The sequence below is a fragment of the Camelus bactrianus genome, chromosome 8 (assembly GCF_048773025.1).
Source record: "Camelus bactrianus isolate YW-2024 breed Bactrian camel chromosome 8, ASM4877302v1, whole genome shotgun sequence".
NCBI lineage: Eukaryota > Metazoa > Chordata > Mammalia > Artiodactyla > Camelidae > Camelus > Camelus bactrianus.
In genome coordinates, this window is record NC_133546.1 from 11,088,157 (window position 1) to 11,105,863 (window position 17,707).

The 17,707-nt window shown below is 47.1% G+C and overlaps 1 protein-coding gene across 9 annotated transcripts in view; it reads right to left on the bottom strand.

The window, feature by feature from the left end:
• The window catches only part of SCAF8 (SR-related CTD associated factor 8), a 196,520-nt gene that overhangs the window by 58,290 nt on the left and 120,523 nt on the right, over positions 1-17,707 (bottom strand). The window contains exon 22 of one of the 9 annotated variants that reach the window (XM_074368121.1): positions 1,340-2,435. The exons of the other annotated variants lie outside the window; for them this stretch is intronic. The gene's annotated coding sequence lies outside the window, so the exon portion shown is untranslated. Of the gene's footprint in view, positions 1-1,339; positions 2,436-17,707 lie in introns of those variants that run through there. 9 annotated transcript variants of the gene reach the window in all.

Sequence of the window (17,707 nt, forward strand, 5' to 3'; positions counted from 1 at the left end):
CAAGGACGCTTTCCAATAGTGTCAATGCTGAAGCACTTCAGTTTGTCAAAGTCACCTAATACTGTTTTTATGTTTTTGTTTTTCTAATACAGTTTTTAAAACCAACTTGAAATGTTCTAAGTCCCTCGAGAATGGTGGCTTTTGAAAGCCTTCCTTTGCTGCAGACTGAAGGCAGGGAGGGAGTGTGGACTGTTAAATATTCATTCTGATTCACAAAGAGAGCTTGGCCAGATGCTCAGGCAGAAAGAGGGTAGCAGAGGCTTCGGAAAAGGGAATTAATTCATCCAGGGAACAAAGGCGTCGACCTCTGCCCTCAGCACGGTGCCTTGGGACTTTAAAGAGACTACTCCTCTCACAGAAGGGCAGGATGCACACTTGATCCTACAATCGCACCTCCAGCCGGGCGCTGAGCCTGCGCACAACTCGGTCTGAAGGAACGATCCTATTTCTAAGCTTGTGCACCATTCTGCTCTTTCTCCGGCCACCCATCCACAGAAAAGAGCCCAGAACCTCCTCTTAGGTTCTTGCCCCCCTAATTTAAGGGTTCCAAAATAATCTGCTCACAAAGGTACTAGAATGTCCATGTTAGTCCTCAAATCCATGCTGCTCCTTTTTTAGGGGGATGCCAGAAGGCTGGGGCTGGGATGAGTGTGTATCTGCCAATTGCAGGTTTAGTTACAAAAGAATAGAAGGAAGGGGGAGGAGTCTTTTCTTATCTCTACATTAAATTTAGTAAAAGTGCCAAGCAAGGTCTAAGTTTTCTACAGAGTCTTCTCACGTGTTTGAGTATCTTTGGAGATTTTCTTTTTTTTTTCTTACTACAATATTGTGGAATCCATAAAAATACACTCTAACACACAACACACAGGGCAGAATGAAACAAAAAAGACGCAACTGAACAGCCTACGGCTATAGCCAGACAGCCCACATTCCTTCTCCAATTTTCTACTTACTTAATAGAAAATATCAAAATATACTATAAGGATACGATAATCAATTTAATATAATATATGGTATAATCAGAAACTGAAGAAAGCTAATGTGCTATCCTCAAGGATTATCTTTAATCTGGGTTGTAGAATGCATTATCAAAAATACTTTGACATTCAAAAATATCTTAGCCTTTCAACAAATAACGAGTGTTCAAATATAGAAAAGGACAGTGATTCAGTGAGAGACTGTGGAAGCCCTAAACTACATATATACATATACATATATATATATATATATATCTCCCCAGCTAGATACATGGCCACAAAAATCACTCGGCTTACAGGCAAAGACGAACCACAAAAGAGGCACTGAGCTACCAAGCAAAATAAACGACCGGCAACCAAAGTTCATTTCAATTTTTATTATGAATGTCCAAAGTGACAGCATACTGTGAGAGTGTTAGGTTCTCATGATTAAATTTCAGGAGACCACGGACTACAGCATTCCAAGCACTTTAATTTGTGACAGAGCCAAAACAAATAAAAGAATAATAAAAATATTCTTTAAGTGTAAAGGGTGCTCATACTCAAGTTTGCTTGTTTGTTTCCCTGCAGATATTGTGAACACTGATAGTTTCCAAAACACAAATCCTGGTCTGGATTCTTGCAACAAACTTTTATAACCTCTGCCTGAATAAGAAGCAACTAAGAAACGTACTTATAAAGTATATTTGCGATACAGTGTCACACGCCCACACTGTCCTGTCCTTCCTCTCCCACAAGGCTTCTTGTCTGCCACCGGGCACCTGCCGTTTATAAAAACAGGACACGAAGGTTGGAGTGGGATACCCCAAAGAACCTGAATTTCCTCAAAGCTGCGTTTTTCTAAATGAAAGTTTAAGACTTCCAACGTCTGAGAATGTCCAAAGAGATGACTAATAATAATGGATTAAAGCCACCAGTCAGGAATTACAGTCTATGCACACTGTGTCCGGGGGAAAAAGCCTTGGGTGACTAAAGCTATGGTTCTAGCCATCGGTAGTTCCAACACAATATGACATGTTTTCCCCTGAAGGGTTTCCTCGTCATCCGTCCTTTTCATCATTGGTACAGGATGATGCTACAGAGTTTGTTGCCATGGATATTCCAAAAGATTCTGAATCTGCAGAGGTGCATATCTCTTGCAGATGTAAAACTGTTCATCTGAGTGGATCCTCAAAAAGAACAATTACGAAATAAAAACTCATAGAGTTTGTGTTTAAAATTTATAAAATTCAACCTGCTCCAACAGGTAATAGAGGGAGGCATGCTTGCAACCTCTGGATCCTAGCAGAAACAATGTTTGAGAGCACACAGCCTTCTCAATAGGTAACGGCGGGTTTCTTTTAACGCTTCCTTAAACAAGATCCGACGTGAGGCCCATTAGAACTCTGAAGCACGTCTCACTTATTTCTACAAGGCCTGGGACACACGAAGCTGCCAGAACTTCATTCATCATCTTGCCTGTTGACAAAAGGAACAATAACTGGTCATCACTGGTCAACGGAATCACTTTCCCTAGTTTTTTTTTTTCCCCCAAGATAATTCCTAAAGAAGAGGCAGTGTGAACACAATAGTAAATGTTTCAATGTTTGATGAATTTCTGTGCTCTCAAATGCCCCTCTCCTTCCAGTAGAGCAGAAAGAACCAGAGTGTTCGTCTCTCCTCAAAGCAAGAATGGTTCAGGAGGGACCCCTGTCCTGGGAGGCTGCACGTCCCTTCCGCCAATAACTAACAACGTCACCTCACCTTGCTGGGCCCTGCTTCCTGCACGTAGAGACTAAGAGGACTTCAGTGGCTGAGGTCTAAAAAGAAAGCCACCAACTAACCTTGAATAAATACATTAATAAGTACAACAACATGGATGCTCTCTGTAAGAGCACACTAGCCAGCCCTAAAACCCAGCTGGTGGGGCTAGTTTAAGTAATTATGTCAAATAACTTTACAAAGACACACACACGTTAGTAAGCAGAGGTGGGATCTAGACCCAGGAGGTCTCAGCCTAAAACTGATGCTTTCAGCCACCATGCCGAACAACCTCACCATACCTTGTTAAAATGATAATGAACTGGGGCTGGGAAGTTTAATGTGACTTTCTCAGCTGTCACAGGTACAAACAGGAATTAGGTTCACTATTTAGAACCACTAATAGTTCCTATTAGGAACAAAATAATAAGCTTCAGTAACTGAAAAATTGTATTCAGCAATTTTGATTTTATCTTTATGCCTCTGAGGCTGGTAAAACTTGGATGATGCCAAAACAACCATTTATTATTTATATCTTGTCCTATTATTCTGTTATGTCATTATTATATTAAATATATATATATATATATATATATATATTTTAAGGCATCATGGCTGCCATGTGCAACAAGAAAAAGAGTTGAACACTTTTTTTCATCTTTCCACTGTGGCTGTGGACTGAGGGGAGACACAACTTTGTGAAATGTGTGAATGAGTCACCCAAAATAAAGCCGGCACCAAGATAGCATCTATTACTTCAGATTATTCTAAGTGTTTTGCTAATGAGTTCATCCTTCAAACGCTGGGGTAAAAGCTGCTCAAGAAAGAAAGCGACAAGGAAATAAGCTACAAGGCTAACGGGACAGAGCCATTCACCATTTTCTTAAATCTGGGTAAGATTTGCTAGGTCATAACAGGATAGGGTTGTTGTCCAGAGCAAACCAGCATTTGCGTGATAAAAGGCACAGAGATCGCAATGGGGAACAGAAGGGAAAAAATGCAAGTTTACTCAAATCCTGGGGTGGGGACTCATGAGAATGATCTATTAACACACGTACATATATCAACACAGACTAAATTTCTGTGTTTCTTTGTCGCCAAGTGAGAGAAATAAATATTTCTGTCTTGACAAATGAACTTGAAATAAACAAACAGTAAGTAAAATTTATTATGGAATTCTGGCAAGTGTTTTTATGACCATGGACTTCTGGGATGTGTTAGTATATATCCTAAGTGCCTGATGGAACTGCTACAAGAGCGTGTAAGATGATCCATCACTGGAGAAGGTGGATGGATACTAAAAAGTAAACATCAAGCACTCGTGCAAGTCACAGCACAGAGAGATGGAGGTCATGGTCACACGGCTCATGTCTGGAGAGTGCTTTAGTTTTCAAAGCCCTTTCCCACTTATGGACCCTCTGGTCTTTATAATGGGGGACCCTGTGTACATGAGACGCAGCTGAGGTTTGAGGGCTTGGGCCACCTGCCCGGTGTTACATGGATGTGCAGGTCATCGAGTCACTGAGCAGAATGAGGACTGTCGCTGGCTGGTGACAATGAATAGCAATGAATCCACTATTTACTATCCTTCATGTCTTCTGTACCATTGTGTTCCATTATCGCTCATATATTAAGGGTCTCATAAAGAAAACCCTGCAAAACAGATCTAACTGCCTCCACAAACACTCTGAGCTTGGAGAAGTGCCTTGCCCGGTGTCACAAGGCACACAGCGCACAGCAGAACCAGAGCTCCCGGCTGCGTCAGCCACGGTCCCGGGTCCTGCTCATCTCACAGCTCTGTCTTTGTGTGTCAGATCCAACACAAGCTCTGCATCTAACGTCTAGTCATGAAGACAGACACCCACTGCTCCAGGGACCTGCCACCGAGCGGCACTGCAGGCAGGCGGGCTTATCCCAAACTCCTTAAATAGAGTCTCTGGGAAGAAGAGCATTCTTGATTATTCAGGGATCGCTCTTTGTTAGCAGTGACCCGTGTGCTGCACGATCCCCTGTGATACTGGCTATAATTTCATAGTAAATGAAGAGTACGAGGCCAAATACCTCACTGTTCAGTGAGAATGTGGTGCAAAGGAGAAGACTTTTTTTTTTTTTAAGGTAAACTGAGAGATAGCAGTGCCTGGCGGTGGAAGTAGTACCTGGAAGGTAACGGTAAAAGCTCTAGGACCAGTTTTCTGCGGCTCCAGTTGTCATAAGTGATGGATTTGCTGCAACTGCCCTTAATTTTGAAATGCAATTATTCTTTTATAAATTGGGCACAATGAGGCAAACTGACTTGGAGACACTCCTCACACAGCGGGGACTCGCTGGGGGCTGCGAGTGCCGGGTAACTGACATATGTGTCTCAATCTATGCCGACAGCCCTGCAAAGTAGACATTCGCTAATCCCACGCTGCATAGGAGAAAATGAAGTTCAAAGAGGTTAAATAACCTTCCCAAGGTGACATGGCCAGAAAGTGGCTGAGTCTGGATTTCAAATTAAGCGTGTCTGACCTCCCCCAAGTTATACACCTTTCCTCTCACAGGCTGCTTCCCCAGAGACCTGAGTTATAGACATGTGAATGGTCACCTTGTACTGTGACCCACCACAGGGACCAGCCCTGCAGGGGAGGCCCAGCTGCTTCCAAAGCAGTCACACCCTTTCTTACTCGCAGAAACCTGGCTCTGGAGCCAGTAGCCAGGCTTCCATGTCTGCAGGGCCGCAGAAGGAGGGAGTAAGGACCAGCAGAAACAACCACAGGTGGGCCAAGTGCCTGGAGAAACAGAAACTAACTTCAGTCACAGCTTAAAGGCTTCTGTGATCTATTTCCCATTTTTCCACCTCAAGTAAATGAGGTCACATTTCCAAAAGACCTATTAGGCTGAAAACTGCCTACAGCCTGAAGAATCACTTCTAAATTACAGCTGAGAAAGACGCAGACTCTACAGAGAGGATCTGACCCCTTTTTAATTAATCTCCTTCATTTCCTCCCCCAGCAACACTCTCATCAAAGTGGCCAGTGATCGGCCAAGCAGGCGGACTGGAATTTGCTGTCCTCTCTCCCGTTTTCCACAGAAGGAGGCGACTGCGAAGCCAGGGGACAGAAAACCCACCCAGGATGTGATCTGTTCCAGCACTGAGGCTCTTGGATTAACCACTAGTGGGCTAAACAAGGAGGAGATGGAGCAACACCAAGAAAACCAAGTCCTTTCAAGAGACTTTCAGATCCAAGCCTCAGCCAGCTCGCCCTGCCGCGCAGAAAGGAAGGTGCCAGAGTTATTCCCGGATGCCAGGCCCCCATCTGCCTCGTCCAGCTGATCGGCGTGGCCGGCCCATATGGGAGCAGGATGGCTGGCATAGCTCTGAAAGGAGCAGTGCGTGCAGACGTGCTCTGACATAATTTGCTAAATGTCTTATTGCTCTATAGCTCGAAACCTACTTACAATGTGTGGAGCGACGTCCCATTAGATTAGAACAGTATGAAGTCAGGTCTTGACAAGAACCCAGTGGAAGAATAATTAAAATAAAAGAAAGGGAATGATTTCCTATTAGGGACGTTTATTCTACGATGGGGGGGGGGGGCAGAGCTCCTCTGTTAAGCTGAGATCCTGTCTTTTTTGCTGCTTCGTGCCCACACGTGTATGGTGCCTACAATTACAGGGATTCCCCAAAGAAGCTACTTAATTCCAATTTGATAAAAAGAAGGACCGTACATATCAGTGCAGAAACAGACCTTGGGAATTACAGGGCACAGAACTCTCGTCTTGAACATTAGAAAACTGGAGCTAGAGGTTTCACACTTGCCCGTGGGCACACAGAGACCAGGCACCTGGATGATGCTGAGACTCGAGCCTACTATACACTGTATGCCCTACAAAGCCCCTTAGTCATTTCATTCAGATATCTCAGATACTAAATCCTGAAAAATTATGCCACTTGGCACGAAGGATCCAAACACAATATAGACTTTTGAAGGATCCAAATATAACAGAGACTCCTGGACCAACTGGACTGAGCTGTTGCCAAAGGCACTGAAGTCCAGTCTTGTGTGAGCTGGAGTGGGGAAGGCGCAGGGTCCCTGAGCACGGGGCTCAGGGTCCGGCAGAACCGGCAGCGACCTCATTTATGGAGCGGCGGCTCAGCATTCCAGCTGAAAGCGTGCACTCTGGCATCTAACACATCAGCCTTGCAGCGCTGATTTTGCTCTTCGTTAGGTATGCAGTCACTGCGCAGGTTCTTCAGCGGTTGTGCGTTTCCTCAACTGTGAAACGGAGATGAATACCCAGGACTAAGGCTAACGGGGGGGATTAAGTGAGGGGCTGTGGGAAGGTCCGTCACAGAGGAGGCAGGAGAGGGATGGAGACCTCTGCCAGTCATGTCCTCAGGCAGCCCTGGCGACGGAAGCAGAGAGCAGAGATGCTCACTGGCGCTGGGGTTTCAGGAGGGAGGGTGACGTCTGCCAGCCCTGCCCCCTCTGCCCGCGCTGCGCAGTCAGCCCCTGAAAACTCTACCAGCCGGCGCCTCCTCGGGAGGTGGGGAGCCGAGGCCCAGCCTCCAGCCTCCAGTGGTCCGTACCCCGAGGGAAGCCTCGTTTTCATCATCTTCTCCCTCCTTTCCCAGACTGTAAGCACCTCCCTGACCTATTGAAAAAGTGAATGAAGGAGGCCCACCACCCCTCAGCTCCTCACGGACGCATCAGTGAGTCTACTGACCACACGCTCCAGGCCACTCCGGCCATGACAGATCAGCATCCTTCCCTTCTCCACTCTGCTCCCAGTCCCGCCAACCAGGCCCACCTCCCGCTTCCTCCTCCACCGCCCAGCACTGTCTCTGTCTCTCTCTGGGCCACTCATATTTGGAGGAGAGAATCACCACAAGCAACAAGGAACCAGTACCTCCACATGTGTTTTTAAAGTCAAAGCTTATGCCCTCGTTGAAATACACGAAAAACAAAAACAATTTCTGTTCGCCACTCACATAGGCCTTGACAAGTCGGCCCTCAACACCTGGACACCCTGGACTTTGGGGTGGGGGCAGGGAGGGAGAAAAGACCAGCTCAGAATGAGAGAGAGGAAAAGGACGGGCTCTCAAAGGTGCTGTTCTAGAACCTCAAGGCGCACCGCCACGTGTCCGCGCTGGGAGGAGCAGGCTCCGGGCTCCGGGAGGGCGCGGCCCAGGCCTGTCCTTGCCGCTGGAGACCCCGAGTCCTGGGCATGGGGCCTCTGCAAGGAAGGCCACCACTGAATGAAGGACTGTGTGAATGAAAGTGAGGTAACACCACATGGTCCTCCTGGAAGTACACCGTCTACAAGCTAAATCCTTAATCATTTCAGACAACTTGTAGAAAATAGCTGTACGCCATTCATTCCGTTGGCAGTGGAATCACCTCGAAGGCTTGGAGGCCTGCTGACTGGGGGCTGATGGTAAGTGCTCATGATTTTCCATGAGAACTCGCTGGAGACAACTCTCCTTCTGGCTTAAAGGTTACAAGGTTTGACTCTGGGCTTCCAAGAACAGATGCTGTAAGATTAACGAGTGGCAGGTCGCATGGAGTAATGCCCTCATTTTAAAATTCATCATGTTGCAAACCATCAGTGGTAGGACTTATCTCCCCCTCCCCCAGTCTGGTGCAAAAACTATTAACATGCATGTATTTAGTAAAATGGAACCCATCAGATAAAAGTTCTTCGTCATTTAAAAACTTAATTTTAAATGACTTTCAATATTTTTTACAGGCATGCCACCTTTATGCTTAGAGCATGCTCTAGAAACGTGTGATATTAATTACATCTTATTTTTACAGAACTGGAAGAAGTTGGTGTTTAAAGAAATCCTACCGTTCATCTTTTTTGTAGGGCAAAGGAACTTCTGAAAAATGAACAATCATCCATTTTTAGAATTTTCAATTTTCATATACCCAGTTTGCTGAAAGCAAATTCAATCTGGTGTCCTCAGCTGCCTTCCCAATTGGAGAGACTAGATGGCCATCCAGTTGAGCAGATGCTTTTTTCTCTTCTTATTTAATTTGCAAACTGGATTAGTGGCAGAGAACTGACACCACATAGTCAAGGAAATGACAAGCCTCTCGCTTTCCCTGGATGCCAGAACCTACCACCCCAGGAAAGGTGACCACGGGATTCTCAGGACAGGAACGCCGACTCCCAGCCCCACGGGACAGCAAGCCCTAGGAGGAGCAAGGCCTTGGGGTTGGAGGGGCAGACAGCCGGAAAGAACAGGTCCCGGGACCCAGGCTGGCCTCACGCACACGCTGTCCTTCGTTGTGGGCTCAGCTATGCCTCCATCAAATGTTTTATCTCCCTACCTAGAATAAGCATTTAAAATTGGGAATTGGCTGTTTCATAGGATCACCAGGAAAGTAAGTCAATGAAATTAAAGAAAGAGCAAAAATAGACTCTTACTCCCCGCGTGCATTTGGAGGGCACAACTAGAAAACGCTTTCATGCTTGTTTTGATACGTTATCTGAATTACGTCCATTTATCTTCATTTCAGTCTTTCTCTCCTGAGCCTTTTTTTTTTTTTTAATGGAGGTACTGGGGATAGAACCCAGGACCTCGTGCATGCTAAGCACGTGCTCTACCACTGAGTTATTGCCCAGCCCCCACCAATGACCTCTTAAAATGACTAAGGCAGGAAGAAGGGCTTCACATCTACAGAGGAGACAGTGTGGCATCAGCAAATGCACCAGTTAGGGTCACATTTACACTTACAACCACAGAGCAGCGAGGACGCAGTAAGACGCTCACCGGCCACTCCACACTAACTGACACCAGCCGGGGCTTCAACTGAGGTCCCCGCAGCACATCGCGTAGTGACCCTGATGTCAGGGAGAAACACTACACTTGCGTTGCATGTCTGTCTGTATGTCTTCCTCCCTCCCTCTCTTTCTTTCTTTCTTTCTTTTTTTCCTTTCTTTCTCTCTCTCCCTCCCTCCCTCTCTCTCTTTCTTTCTTCCTTCATTAAACAAAACAGCAGTTTTCAGGAAGGCACAGTGCCCTATTTTAACAAGCTCACAGAGACTCCCAAACATGATCCAAGTTAACGAACCACTAATAGATACTCTTTTTCTATCAACACAGCACAGTCTCAGAAACATTCGTCTTGGCTTGGACAGACCTGAAAGCACAGAATAGAGGAGGAGGTGATTTTGGAAAAAATGGGTGGCTTTCCACAATCATATTCCTCAGAATCCAGGCTTTGGGATAAGAAAACCCCTTCACTTGCGGGCTCTGCGAGCAGATGTGCAGCTGCACCTGGACCCCACACGGGCCTCCCTCGCACTCACATCCCAGGACCTGTCTCAGAGCACGCCGGCCTTGGCACCCACCTTCTATCTGGCTGTCCAGAGTCTCCCCGCTTTTCACAGACCTTAGACATTTGTGAGGGACACAGCTCAGATATCGGCACACCCCCAAATTACCGATCCCATCATTGTATGTCATCTCCCCCTCAAGCAGGTAGGCATTGATGAGCAGAAAAAGGCCGTGTGGAGACACGACTGACTGCTGTCCCTGGGCCACTCGCCGTCTGAGCTGCACTGCCACCCGCCTGCCTCGTGGTCAAGGCTGTTCACATCTGTGCCTTTAGCAAAACTACGGATCATCACACACCACGAGTCAGCTTGGAAGAGCCGAAATCAGACATGTTAGAGGCAGCAATGCCAGGGGACTCTGGCATTATTACCTCGTGATCCGTCTCCTACGTTTTAAGCTGTGAGAGTCGGTCATGAGACAAGCCAAGGAGAAGCCTGCCGGTCCCTGCCCCACCGTCTGAGACAGTCTGAAAAACCAAACACACCTGATATATACACCTTTGGTTTGGCAAGCCTTGTTCCGGAATGACTGTAAGCACTACCAGTGAATCAGGCCCCTGCAGGGGCATTACAAGCGGAGCCGCCCCCGCTCCCCACGAGAGCGCCCAGACACTCCCTAGGACGGGGCTCCCTTCCCGGGAGCTCAGGGGCCGCCTTCTTGATGGGCGTCTACAGCCTGTCGAGATTTCTTGAGGCCTTTTAGGAGCCAGATCCTTGTCAACATCAAGCATCCCATTTTGGGAAACTGAAATGTCTCCCTGGGAATGAACCCCCCTCCCTGAAATCACAAGAAGTGCTGAAGGAAAACTTGATCCACTTTACAGACAATAAAAATTCAAGACGAAATAACCTCTTCCATCCAGTGTCAGTTGTACAAATACCAGAAATACAAGCTGACCCCAAATAATCTTTTTCCCCTTTGAGTCTCTCCCTCCTTTCCCCCGCTCACACATGCGCTGAGAAACAGGCCGCAGGAAGCCGCTAAGCTGTGAGTTCATTTATCACAGGCACAATTGGTAAGGAAGCTATCAAAGTAAATGAGCTCCTCATGACCCCGAGGAAGGACACGCACCCAGCACTGTCTGTAACGAAGGACACGAAGCAGGGGAAATCTGGACTGAAAGTCAGGACAGGGTTGGGTGCTCTTGGCACGAGTGGCCTGGCTAGGAGACAGGAGAACTAAAAACCAAATTCTAACAAGTCCCAGGACGACCTGAGCAGAGCCCTGACTGTAACATATTTATAAGAAAGTATTACACAACCAGAAAACGAAGTCCATTTGGATACATAGCCAATTCTACCAGTTTGCAACTCAGTTGTCTTTTTACGTCTTCAAAAGAAACTGCTGCTTACTTTTCAAACCAGCTTTCACTCAACACATCCGAAAGTGTGTGCTTTCTCTGGCAATTTAACAGGAAATACTCCTGCCTCTTTGGACAACCTCTCCCTTTAACTATTCATCCTTTTCCTTGCATGAACTCGGCGAGCCCTTGTAAACCTGGCAAGGGAGCCAAAATGGGCTTGTAAACCTATCGTTGTGGGGGGAGGGAGGAAACGAGGGTTTGCTCACCTGAGCCAGGTGCCAGGTGTCAGGCAGGGGCTGGACCTCAGTCCTTCTCCCGACCTTCCAGCCGCTGTCATGAACCTAACGACCAGCTCCTAGAAGCTTTCACCCCTGCAGCTCATACTGCGACAGCGAGGTGGAGCCCACATTCCAAAGCAGAGTCTCCCCTCTTTCCTGCGACGCTTCCTCCACAGAGGACTGCACCTCATCCCAACAAGGGGCTCCAGCTGCGCGGCTGTTCAGCTGCAGATCGAGTTTGAGGAAGCGTCTGCGAGGCTGTAAGACAAAGCCAGCCCGACAAAGCGCCCCCGGCGTCAGTGACCCGCAGGCGGGTCTGAGGTGCCACCCAAGCCCGGGTGAGCAAGTCATCCCGAGAGGATCTAGCCGTCCAGCTTCCTGGCTTCCTTTCTCTCTGGAATTTGACAAACTACCATTTTTTTTAAACTTTCTATAGCTCACTCTTTGGAACATCTCCCAGGATGCTTAATAGAGTGTCACTCTAGAAGTGGTCCAAGGTTTACAGAGCAGTAGCTGGACCTACACCAACACACCAGAACAAGGCGCCGAGTCACGCACGGGGGGAAGGCAGCCCACTTCTAGGGGGTTTAATAACATGCGGCTAGGCGGTCCTAGGCAACAGACGATGGGCGAATATTCAGCCACTCTTGGGTTTGCACTGTCCTCAAACTAACCGGCTTCGGGGACCTCAAAAGTGCTGACAATAGATAGATACTTGATTTCAACCAAAGGGCCCAGATAAATATGTCTACTCACTTCTTTTTTTAATGGAGGCACTGGGGATTGAACCCAGGACATCGTGCATGCTACGCACACACTCTACCACTGAGCTCCACCTTCCTTCCTCACTTTTTTTTTTTAATACCTTTATTATGGTATGATTCCTGTATAGTAAGCTACACATATGTCAGATGTACAACTTGATGAACTTTGATAGGCGTGTACACCAATGAAACCATCACCACATTCCAGACAGCTAACATTTCCATCGCTCCCCAAGAGGTGCAAATTTCGAATTCCCAGTTTATCCCTTTCCACCCCCTTTACCCGCTGGTAAGTTTGTTCTCTATGTCTGCATTTATTTCTTATTTAAGAAAAAGAAATGAAACTCAAGCTACAGTTGGGTAGTCTGTGGTAGCATATTAGGGTTTGTCTTTTAAAATTTTTTTTCAATACTCAATTACATTTCAAAGTAATAATTTAAAAACTATCTCAGAACATACTACGGTATATTCTTTATTTTGGGTTTACTCCAACTGCGACTCGGGCCTCTGATATATCTCTGATGTTTCTTAAACTGTCCGAGCAATGTTCATAGTTAAGTGGCAAGTAAACATTTGGTGATGATTATAAACTAAAAAAGATTTACTCATTTCTCATTCATATAGTCCTCTGGGTTTTCAAAAAGCTTTCCATTCAACTGTCTCAGTGGTCCTGCCAGTGGAGTTAGATGGACTTCTATTCGGTTTTGTTACATGTAAAGATGAAACCATCAAGTCACTATCAACTCCATCCATCCTAGCAGTGAGGTGAGCTCTTACCGAGCCATCTCTGTCTCTTTAGAAAGGTCCTCTTTGAGTCCAAGATAGTTTTTTCTCTTTCAAAGAAGTGAAATAAAATCCACAATGCCCAGTTTTTAACACCAAATTCTAGCCCCCCCAACTGCACCCTCAAAGTCAGTCGGCAGTCAGCTAAGAGAGTCTCAAGTCATGTCTGAGGTTTAGTCACAGCAGTAAGGTCCAAATCTGCAGAATTACTCATTTTAAATAATAAATCAGAAAGGGTTCAAGGTTATCCCTATAATAGTCCTTATCAGTTTTATCCAGTATGTTTTCTTGAGTGGAAGGAAAAGAGGAAAAGTTGGTGGGGGAGGGGTTTGCATACATAAATATCACTCATCATACATATTTCAGTCAAAGAAAGGTTCTGAATGAACCATGGCCCCATCCGCGGTGCTACAGACTGCGGGCAGGGCTGGCATTAGAGCTGATTTCTTTTAGGAAAACTGTAAAGAACACCGGAACATCCTAACTTATGGCAAGTCAATATATCAGGGAATTAGAGGGGAAGGTAGGGTTGCCAAACTTAGCAAATGAAAATACACAAGAAAAAATGTTTAGCATAAGTATGTCCCAAATATTGCACGGGACACTTATACTAAAATTGCTTGTGTACCTGAAATTCAGTTGGATTGGGCATCCTGTACCTTATCTAGCACCCGACTAGGGAGTGGAGTGGGCAGAACATCAGGGGCCCTGAGCTGGCTGCACGGTGGGTTGCAGTCACGTCCGCAGCAAGATGGGCGTTCTAGAGCTGAGGACGTCGTCGGGGCTGTGAGAGCACTCCCTTACAGGTTCTCTCCTTTTTCTGCATCAGACAATGACTTCGAGCTTCCCATATGCCTTGGAATGTTCTAGGACAAGGAGGTGAATAAAGCACTGCCTCTGTCTTCTGGGAGCTGCCTGCCCGGAGGGAGGGAATTAAATTCACAAGTGCTCAGAGGTGTGCAGTCACAGCAAACAGAGTAGGAAAAAAGAGAGTCACGGGGCCTTGGGATGGGCACTGTGTCAGAGAGGGTGCTCAAGGCTTTTTCTAAATTAAGACAGAGAGGATGTGTGAGAGAGGGCATGAGGAGTGTGGAAAAGTGAGAGAGGGGGTGGGGGTGAGGGAAGGAGACGGGAGGGGAGGAAGGCGGAGGACTGGTCACCTGAGCAAAGCACTCTGGAGCCATTTCATGTAGAAAACAAAGGGCCTTCAGGCCAACCCTACAGCACATGAAACCAGCATCCTGAGTGATGGAAACAGCTCCTCCATTTAAGGACACCTGACCATCTACAGTGGATTTCTGGGAAGTCAGTAGTTAACGCTGTTTATGAAATTCGTGAAGAAAGTACACCTGTGACCAGGAAAACATCTCCCTCATTTCCTAAAGGTGAGTCCATTTTGGGGCAAGAGGAATGTGTGACCAGGAAGAAAGAGTAGACCCTAAGGGGACCAACACTCCCCATCACAGCAACTGGTGGATTGTGGTCTCCACCTGGGAACATGTTGGAAACAAAGCTCCCATGGCTTCTGAATCCCTTCTCCTGTTCAAAAGGACAAAGATCTGATCTTAGGTCACTACAGCACCAACCAGAACCAGGAACCCTGCCATCATCTTTATCAGTTATAGTGATGACATTGCACTTTTGGCTTGCATCCAAAGTTCTAAGGAAGGACTTCCTTTGACATTTATAGTAAACAATTTTTTCAAAAAATTCAAAATATATTAAAATGACTCTCCTTAAAAACTTGCCTATCTGATTTTTCCCCCTAAGAATTAAGGAAAAGCCACAGCTGTAAGAACTGCTCTTCGCTTTGGCACTGAGATGGGCAGATATGCAAATCAGGTCCTGCAGTTTCGCTGCACCTCCCCCTACCTGTCCTTTCAATCATGGTCCTCCCCGAAGGATAACAATGGGTCTCATAAAACGAACCAGGTTGAAACTGATGCCCTTGTCATACAAGGTAACCAGACTTTCCCGTGTTGAGTCATACTCCTAACAAGGAGACAGTCTCAAATAGCACACATTTTGCAGCAGCATGTTGGAACTGGCACGTGATGCCCTGGGTAACCACAACTAGAGGGAAAAGTAAAAGAATCAGCACCACTGACTCTCAAGCCCAGAGGGGCTTCCTGTCATCAGACGGACGCCACCTGGCTCCCTGAGCTGTCTAACTTCTCCAGGGACGAGGCCTCTCTCCCCAGGCTTCCACGTCTGTTTGGACGTCTCCAAGGGCTAAGAAGTCCAGATCTGTGCCCTCCACTGTTACAAAGGAAAGTCAATCCTTTAACTGTGCTTCTTTTAAGCCAGTGGCCGTAAAACCACTCAAATGTTCTCCAAGACGAGCACATTCACCCTCATCTGACATACACCTTCCCCCCAAATCCAGGTCATTCAGGTTCGTGTGGGGCAGGTGACACTGCCGAGAATGACCACTCATCTCAGCCCAACTGCCTTCCGCTGCTGCAGAGGCTGGAGCTCCCCTTGGATCCGATCGGCCCGTGAGGCTGGACCGACCCTGAGCCTCCGGCTCTTCCTAGTGGGTTACCCTCACCAGCATCTCCTCATCCCACACGCTGAACTGCTGCGTTTCTGGACCCGGGCACAGAACTCATGCAACACCGCAGTTCTCTCTTCCACCTTCAGGTCACCTACAGGCTTAATTAGCATGTACGATACCCATGTCCTCAGCAGATCAGTAACAAATAAGAAGAGGGGAAGGCTGAGCTCAGAAGCCTCTTTTCCCCCACTCAGCCCCCTTCCACGGGCCTGTGACGAGCTGCAGGAGCCACTGAGAGGAAAGAGGAAGTGGCCGCAGCAGAGATGCCTCCCTTTAAAACTGGTCTGTCTATGCTGACTCTGGATAGCAGTCCTGCTGCTCCTTGACCCCATGGTCCTTGTCCCTCGCTCCCCTCATCCTGTCTCCTTTTTCATCCCCATGGGTTTGCTTTCCTCCCTTTGACCTGGGCTGTGGCTTCTGATCTCTCTGGTCCACCCGCTAAGACAATGGTGGGTAAGCAGTGTCTCACCCTGTGCTCCCCAGGAGGTCAGGGTCCTGAGCCCGCGCCTGCAGTCTCATCTCCTGGGCTGACAGAGGCCCAGCAGTGGTCCTGTGCGCAGGTGGTACGAGCCAGCCAGGCTGCACTGCCATCCAAGCCCGCCATCCTTTTCATAAAGAGATTTTTCTTTCTCAAATGCTTTACTAGCATTCTGATACACAGCGTCTGCAACTTTTGATTCACCAACCAAAGAACCCTCTTCAAAAGCTGTAATCAAATTTTCGGCACAATTGTTCTTAGTGAACCTCTGCCAATTGCACTGGAGCACAGGACCCCTTTCTCACAGCCGACAAATCTTTTAATTAAATCCTTTTTGGCATCAAGCATTGGAAGTGATGACCAGCTCACTGGCCTGCAGTTCTGGGACACTACCTTTTCCTTTGCTTGCAAATCAGAACACCCACCTAGTTCCAAACATGGGGGTCCTCTCCTGCTCGCCACAATGCCTGGATTTTGCAGCAATTGGAGGGAATCTGTAAATTCTTCTCATTCCCAGGGATGTAATTTTCAAGGCCAGGCCAACTCCAAGAACAGCTAGGGCTCCTCGTCATCTCCTCACCCCTCCCTGGCTCTCCTCCCTCTTACGCAGAGGCTTTGCTTTATCTGTGAGCACAGCGGGCCTCGCCCTTCCTCGCTCAGCAACACTGTAAAGGCTTTTCTGTCGGTTTCAGTATTTCACATAAGCCTCATCTCAAAGCAGCCTTGAGCCTCCTGCTTCACCTTCTCCAGGTCCATCCTGGACTCACAAGGACCTTGTTGGTTATCTAGACGGTCACGATTCACTTCACATGGCTTAACGGGATTACACTGTCGGCTTTATTAGCCGCCTCGTATCAGCTTCCCTTTAAAAAGCTGTCCCGTTGCCTGACTTTACCTCTGAACCCTCTGTAATCTGTCTTCCAAAAACTGTTACAGCACAGGCAGTGGGTCAGCCAGACATGGTCCACGCCAGCATTAGCACATCCGTGTCCTTAGTAATGGTAACAGCGGCCCGCTTCCTTCCCACTGTGTCTCCACCAGGAATTCCCGTCAGCACCCTGGACAAGCAGCCTCCTTACCACCATTTTTGGAGAGATGCAGAGAGATTAAGCCTGTGGCCCAAAGCAGCCCAGTAAGTGGCAAGCCCAGGAAAAGCTCAGCTCTGGGTGACGCCACAACTGACACCTCTTCTGCCCTGCACTCCCCTCTACGCTCTTAAAAGCCCTTTTCCTTCTTTCTTTAAAGAAGAGGATTTAACTACTTCTTTTCCAATGTTTACACATATTATTTCATTCTTTTCTAACTGCATTATAATTTTTTTAAGGCAGAGATTTATTTATTTATTTATTTATTTTTATTTGTTTGTTTTGGGGGGGAGGTAATTAGGTTTTTATTTATTTGTTTGTCTTTAATGGAGGCACTGGGGATTGAACCCAGGACCTTGTGCATGCTAAGCACGTGCTCTACCACTGAGCTATACCCTCCCTTGCTGCATTA